Genomic DNA, 7,917 nt, shown 5'->3' on the forward strand with positions numbered 1-7,917 from the left:
TAATAAGGAACAGGTATTTTTCATCAAGTATTGATATGTTGAACTTTAAGTACCTACATAATATGATAAAGAACATTTAAAAATTAGATTATATTTTAAAAATAGGATAAAGAATTCTATGCTTCTCATGTTTGCACATAAGTCCAAAAATCTCACAATATACAACCTTGAAGCAGGACAGTCCCACATCTGGCCTTCTTTAATTGGAGATTTTTCAAGGTGAAAAAACATGCAAAATCCCTATTAGTCCTTTTACATTTTGCCTTGTGTGGTACTTGTTTACCCCACATAATACTATTTTGTTGCTTTCAACTGTTGGCTTGTCACACTGATCGCTACCAGCACGGTTGCAGCAGGTCTGACTTAACAGTTGTACTTCTTTCATTTATTTTTTATGGGGATGGTGGTGCTAGGAGTCAAAGCACCACTGAGGGCCTCAACCAGAGATGTGCTCTGCAGCCGTTGCTGTCTGGTACACGCTGAGAACAGGGTCGTGGTCGTTACTGCCAGCCGTACTCAGAATAATGCTGCAGGCGATACTCATTGTATCAGTATCAGATAGTTAGCTTTATAGAAGGCTAACTGTGTAACATGTCTTTTAGGGACATGAAACCCTGGTTTCTGCATAGAATTTCTGGCATTCCTTTCTTGTCTTATTTATGGGCCTGGAAGTCAGACTTCATAATCTGTACCAACAAGGGGACACAGCATAACTAGAGGATGTAATACTACAGAATTCGTCTGCTGTTTCTTTGTATGTTGTTGAAGATGAGCCTGGTCTTGGGAATGCACTTGGTAGCACGTATTAGTCACATTGTAGAGGTGAATTCAGGAGCTAAAACTTGACCCTGGTCTTTGTACTGCCTTCAATTTGGGACACTCAGAGGTTTGCATCCTTCTGTGGAAACCGAACTGGGAAAGCCCTGGTGGAGCAGAACTTCTCCTTAGCCATGTCTCGGAGCAGTGAATTGATAGGCAACGCAAAAGGTTTTTTCTGAAAGCTGTATTCCAGTAAAGATAGTGATTATGTTTAGAATATTAAACAAGCAGCCAACTTGTGAGTGGCACTAAGCGTGGAACAGTAAATGTGAGGAAAGTGTGAGTAATTTAGACAGCTTTGATACAAGGGGCAACACATGACCCTAGAGATACGGATGTGTTTTTCATTTTTCAGTGTACTGTGAATGTTGTAACCATTTAAGGTAGGAGATTTTTTCCGTGAAGTAGAATTACTATGAATGAAAGATGATAAATAGTTTGGTTCATAGCAATTACGTAGATAGGCCTGACTTGTGGAACTTCAAACTAACTCTTCTTTTCTTTTTAGGTTGCCTCTTGGTGCTGCCTTGGCGGTATTTGGCACCCAGAATGCTTCATTCTGTGATGGTCTATTAATAAGATTGCCTTGTTAGAGTATGGAGCAGGGGGTCTCAGGTAGGTGGCTTTTGTCATTATATGGCATGACTTTCAAAGTGGCCAGTTGTTCCAGCTCCCAAATAATGCCAGATGCAATACTAAAAGCTTTGAAAAGCATGCCACATAATAAGCATGCCACGTCCAGCCTGAGGGTCGCCCAGCCAGCTGGACTGCAATCAGCAGGACCTCAGTGGTAGGTATAGTCTGTTGGAAGGCTCAGAGCCATCCCCCTTGTTCTCTGCACAGAGTACATAGCTGCTGTGAGTGCTCGTGTCTTCCACAAGAGCCCACGAATGAGCTCTTTATGAAGTCTTCCCTCCTCTGGATCCTGCCCACAGCAGTAGATCATGCCATGTTGCCACAGTAGCTCCACCTTCTGGGAAGGATCTGATGGACTGTGGGCAGGCAGACAGGAGGATCAGACGTGCCCCCTGGTATGGGGCAGACGGTGTAGCAAGGTGCGCCTCTGCCAGGCGCACTGCTAGCAGGGCCGCCTTGGGAAGGGGACAGATGAGCCCATAGAGTTCCCACCAATAGCTGCAGCTCGGTGGCAGTCTGGAAGTCCAGGCACACGTGGTCTGGCACCAGCAGGTAAGTCTGTCTGCAGCACCTCAGACACAGGTGTAGAGCCCAGGACTCCCAGCCTTAAGTGAGTGGGGCAGAGCTTGGAACCCTCGCACTTCGAGAGGCTGCAGCAGGAGGGTTAGAAGTTTGCACCTAGGCTGGGCAACTTGGCAACTTCGAGAGCCTGTCCCAAAGTAAGAAAGAAGGGCAGTGGGGCTTAGCTTGGTGCAGAGGCTGTGGCTCCAGTGACCAGTACGACATCGAGAAGGGCAAGGTGGGCGTGCCCGCAGCCGGGCTGAAGTTCCTCAGCCTTCACTGACCGCGGGCAGAGGCCGCCACCTGGGGAGAGAAAGACAGGCTGAGGGCTGCACGGGCCTCACGGTGCATGTGAGCGGAGCTTCACAACCAAGCTAAAAGTGCATACAGTGACCTGGGTAAAGGGTTATGTTAATAAGCACATTCTATGGAGATTAAGCATTTAAGTCAACAGCATAAACTTTTAGCCATCTGTGCGCCATAAATATTTTCTAAAATAAAAGAATGTTAATGATATTTTAGAGTTGTAAGTTGTAGTTTTTCTTGGTTTTTTCATATTCATTGTGGCTTTTAAACTTTAATGAACCTATTTTTAGTAGCTAGAAAAGGAAAAAAATTTACTGGGCCACTCTCTGTTTATACATATTTTCTTTTTTTGATTTTCCTACATCAATAATCAGAAATTTTCTAACATTTTCAATATCATCCTCATATTTTAGTTTCACATGAAAATATTGTCTTTAAAGATTTATAATTTTACTTCGTTCCCTTTTCCTACCCATAAAATATCATTGTCTATTTCCAAATGACACGGCACCACCAGCAGTGATGTGTGCTTTAGGTTATGTGTGCTTAAGGAATTGGTAGAACCCAACGTGCAGAGGCAGACGTCCTCGGAAACGCGTGCCAGGCAAGGGCCCTCTCGGCAGCCGCTCTCGGCAGCCCCTCTCGGCAGCCCCTCTCGGCAGCCCCTCTCGGCAGCCCCTCTCGGCAGCCCCTCTCGGCAGCCCCTCTCGGCAGCCCCTCCGCAGCGCCGCGAATGCCGCATGCCGCGGGGCTCACCGTGTCTGCCCTCTGCAGACGCGCACCAGCCACGCACTTCTCCAGGTTTCTCCTGAGCTTGCTCGTAACCAAGTAGTTGTTTCAGCAGCCTTGAAGCCTGTCCCCTGTGCGCTTTCACTCCTGGAACTTACAGAGGGACTGCGGCTGTGTTCAGCAGGTATTAAATTTCTAGTACAGCAGGCTGCTGGCCAGGCGCTGAGGACACGACAAATAATGGGTCCCTGAGCGTGACTTCGTGGTCACAGGGAGTCCAGTGAGACAAGAGGAGCCACCCTGCACGCCGGCAGGAAAAGGCCTAGAAGGCTGTCAGACCCGTTCTCGCCGCGTAGACCTGGTCGAGGGCTGTGTGGCACCCACTCTTCTAGCGGTGCCTGCCTTTTGGGGTGTCCACAGCGGCCTCGGGGCCAGGGCGGGAGCAGCCACGCCCAGAACCTGCACTGGGTGGAATGGAGGGGCCGGCGCTTGGGGTTCGTCAATTGCTTTCATCTGGGACAGCTACACGGGCATGGCTTGAGGAGGCGCTTGATGACGCGCTGGGCCGTGCCTGGCTTTGGTGATGCTGTCTCTGTGTGTGAGCGCCACTGGGGGGGCCGCCCTGCACCCCCGGCCCGCTGCGCGCTTCTGCGTCCTGGGGCGCGAGCCTGGGCAGCGCGGCATTTCTTTGAGACAGCTTAGAGCCAGCCCTCCCGTGAGCTTTGAAAACTAAGTCACGCTTGTTTCCTTACAACTTTTCTTACCTCACTTCTGATTTCTATAATTTCATCTGGCTTTATAGAGGGATTTGGTGTTAGTGACTGAGAATTCAAACGCGAGGCCCGAGTTGCTCTGCTTTTGTGCCTTTAGTCGCGGTAGGCCAGTCCCGCGCATGCGCGATTGTTTGGGCCCTTCAGTGTGAAGCTGTTTATAAGGCGTTTACAGTAACGAGAGAGAAAACGCATCACAATTTGGAATATGTGACCAACGGCTACTCCATAGTCTTAGCTACAATTGAATATTTTGGAAATGTGTTATACACGTTGTTTTTTAAAGGCCCAGGAAACCCTCTACAACTAGAGTATTGATTAAATGTCTTAGCCTGTATGATGACTTTAGTTACCTCTCTTTGTCTCTGCATCTTTCCCTCCCTTCCACACAAATCTCCTCTCAGTTTCTCTTCACAAGACTAATTTCCCTGTGTGCAGAAATGAAAAAACTCAACTGTAACCCCATCCATACTTCTTAGTTTCTTATTTTGATATGAATTTAGAGTCATGGGGGAACCCTCTCCCTACCACGTAATTTATAGTTGGTAAAATATTACCAACTCTAAGAGTGCTGGCTTCTAAGTTAATTAGATTTTTTTTTTTTTTTGAGAAAAGCTTTTTAAGTCAGTGTGGCGTTTTTCTCCTTAAACTAAATAACCAAGGAAAGAATTTCTGAATTAGAAGACACCATTTGTTTTACCATTCCATTTTCATCAGGTTGTCTGTTCATTTGGTCTGCATGACTAGCGAGCACAGCCTGAGAAGGTTCACCCCCCAGTGTGGGAGACCGGGCAAGCTGGGGGCTCGAGGAGCCCTGGGGTGCCCATGTGGAAGTGTGTTGGCCTTTTCCTGTTGGTTACTTCTTTTTTTCTTTTTAACATGGGACTTTATTTAGTCATATATATATTAAGTACAGGGTCTACAGGGCCTCGCTACAGATCAGACTTGTAGTGATCCTCCTGTTTTCAGCCTGCCAAGCACTAGGATTACAATGCACACCACCACACCTAGTCTCAGTGTACCCCACGGGTGGGGCTGGCACAGCAGGTTGGGGCTCGAATCCCCGGCCCCTGTGTCTGCCTAAGCTGGTGTGCTTAGTCATCTGACCTATCTGGCCAACCCTTCCTGTTGGTTCTTAAAAGCAAATAGATTGGCAGTTTTCCTTCACGTCTCTATTTTTATTATTTTATATTGAAGAATGTTTCTAAGTATCACTGCAGCTTTTTGTTACATTTTTCAAAAATTGCCCATTTGATAAATTAACTCAAAATCAACTGAAAATATCAAATAGCAATTAAAAAGGCATCTTTTTGACAGGTAATAGAGGAAAATAAGTACTATAGCTTTCCGCATTTGGGTTACACAAGAGTCTGTTGAGGACCTGTGGCCCGCCAGAGGCGCTGCACCGGCTCTCTGGCGCCTCCCGCCCAGGCCCTGGCTCCCGTCTGCTGCCCCTAGAGGTCAGCAGCGCGCCCTGGGCCCAGCAGCTCTCCTGCTGTGTGCTGTGCCCAGGTTTGCACTTTAGAAGTTTTCCTTAGAATCGGGCTTGGTTGATGTTCTTTACTTGCGCTAATTGATCCTGAGATCATCCAGAGAATACTTATTTTCTGAAGCAAAATAAACATTTTAAGGAGCTCTTCATTACTGTAAATTCTGTTATTTTAATTGAAGACTTCAAACAGTACGGATACAATTTGGTTCAACAAATTGAGTAACAGAAAGGTATTTTGTTGAACCAAATTGTATCCGTACTGTTTATCTTTGACTGGAATAAGTATATTCTGTGTCTACCTCTACAAGTATTCATGAGTAAGCAGGTCGTTGGACTCCAGTAGTTTACTGCCTCTTGTGGAGAGCTGCAGTGAGACTGTGGTGGCCCTGCACTTCGCGCCTGCGGTCTGTTGCTCCTTCTCTCTTAGGTTTTTATAACTGCAAGATGGGCGTTGTTCTTTACTCATAGGTGATTTTACAGACCCTTGGTAATCGACTGCTGTAAGCATTTCAACATTACCACACAATCATTGAAGCTGTCTTTTAAAACTTCTGAGTATGTTGTTGTCCTTTAAAGTTCACTCTTGACTTTTTTCTTGTTAATTACTTCGTATTATTCAAAACTCTTATTAGTGTTTCATACACATAAGTTAAAAGTTATCAACTGGTAAGTTCCCTTTTGTAATCTACCTTATTTGCTCTACGGAAAACATTTTAAGCAACTGTTACAGTTCTGCCTTGTTTACTAATAATACTTTATGATTAGCATAAGGAGAAAAAGCATTGGGATTGGTTGCATATGCCCTTAGCAAAGCCTCTTTGACTTTGAAATAGGAAACAATTTTTGATGCAGGTAAGTATTGTGGAAATCTACAGCTGTTAACAAATAAGCTGTCAAAACTAGAATTTCAGCTTGGTCAGGCGGTGAGCGCCTGGAACCCAGCTCTGAAGGCCTGAAGGCAGAGAGTGGCCACGCGGGGAGGCCCGTCGCGGCCACAGCGGGAGTCCAGGCCGGCTTGCGATGTGCAGCTGGACTCTCCAAGAGCAGAGTTTAAGATACAGAAGGGTTAACTACAGGTCAGTTCTTTGGAGGTCATCTCGCAGAAACAAGTTGTATTTCTGATATGTGATTCATTTTGATTGTTTTTCTGTGTGAATCACTATTTTAGAATAACGTAAAACACAGGAAGATAAGCCTGAGTACGCATGCGCGCAATGCAGCGTGTCCTCTGCCTGCCAGATCTGTGTAGCTGGGGTCGCTGGCCGGGACCGGTGCCCGCGCTGTGCCACAGCAGCTGGAGGGTGCCCGAAACGGTTCTTAGCGCAGCCTTGAATGGGGGCACCTATTTCTACTCCTCAAAGTTCTTCAGACCCGGGCACGGGAGAGTTTGCGTCACTTGAAGGGCTTCTTTAACTTTAAAAAGAAAAAACTACGAGTGTAAGATTTGTAGCAGCCTTCCAAGTGCAATTCCAGTGCTTTTAAAGTTTTTCTTTGTCCCATAAGAGAGTGTAAAAATAATTTTAGTTGAAATTTTAGTTAGGATTGCATAAATGCTAGCTAGATAGATCAAATAGTTCATTCTAATTAACCCTTCACTTCCTTTGTTTGGGGAAATAACAGTTCTTTGACTATTTAGGAGAATTCAAAATTGACTGAATTTAGGGAAATTAATCATAATTTGGGAGTTATATCTTAAAATAACCTAAAATCGGGGCTTTATTATTTTATTTCAGATTATATAATATATAGCAGGGGTAATTTGTAGACTGTATTGGAATATCTCCAAACAAGATACATAAGTTTAAGCTGTATTAAAATACTTAAGGTATTTTAAAATATCACTGAATGATAGTAATAAATAAATTATGACTGTATTTGAAAATCATTAAAATTTATAGTGGTTGAGAAAAGAAAAAAATAAAGTTTCCTTATAAACTGTCTCTCAGCCCTTCTAGAGATCATAGCTAGAAGCGCTAATGGAGAAGGGACACTGCCCGCCTCTGACCTTCCAAGTGGGCTAGGGTTCTTCCCTCTGCAAATGGGTTGGCCAGACTGCCCTTGGCGGGAGGTGCACAGAGCGGGAGCAGAAGGGGCTGAGGGCAGCAGCCCCGCTGGACAGCACACGTGCTGCTGAACCTGTGAGCGTTTATGGCCCTGGGTCTAGCGTGGCGAGGCTGGTGCATGTGCCCACGCCGCGCGGTCTCTGAACTCCAAGGAGGTGCTCCGCTAAAGTTGAAAACGCTGTCCTTAGCCAGCACGCATGCGGTTAGGACAGCGTAACACACGGTGGTCTCTCGCGCTCTTACCCACCCCACCCAAAGCTATGTGCTGGGGCAAGTAAGTATTCCCAAAGCTAACTTCCCAGTTTTTGCAGTTTTGATGTGCAGAATTCAGTTCTTCCATTTATGCATGGACTATGCTTTACAGCGGAATGGAGCTTTGGCTTTTAACTTTTTAAAATCATATTTTGGTCTAACTTTGTATTTTTCTTGGCTTTTACACTGTGATAACACTGTTCTCACATCTCCCTTAGTAATTTTGTAATGATGCTTGAATGTCCTCAACTGTTTTACTTGTTTGCCATCAAATTCTTTTTTTTTTTTT

General features: G+C 45.4%; 1 protein-coding gene across 5 annotated transcripts in view; it reads left to right on the plus strand.

Moving 5' to 3' along the window:
• The window catches only part of Plag1 (PLAG1 zinc finger), a 46,036-nt gene that overhangs the window by 25,651 nt on the left and 12,468 nt on the right, over positions 1-7,917 (plus strand). For 2 of the 5 annotated variants that reach the window (XR_002821549.1, XM_004633366.3), the window contains exon 1: positions 1,328-1,434. The exons of 2 other annotated variants lie outside the window; for them this stretch is intronic. The gene's annotated coding sequence lies outside the window, so the exon portion shown is untranslated. Of the gene's footprint in view, positions 1-1,327; positions 1,435-7,917 lie in introns of those variants that run through there. One more of the 5 variants, XM_023717742.1, reaches the window with a different exon arrangement.

This window comes from Octodon degus, unplaced genomic scaffold, assembly GCF_000260255.1.
Source record: "Octodon degus isolate 3935 unplaced genomic scaffold, OctDeg1.0 scaffold00054, whole genome shotgun sequence".
NCBI lineage: Eukaryota > Metazoa > Chordata > Mammalia > Rodentia > Octodontidae > Octodon > Octodon degus.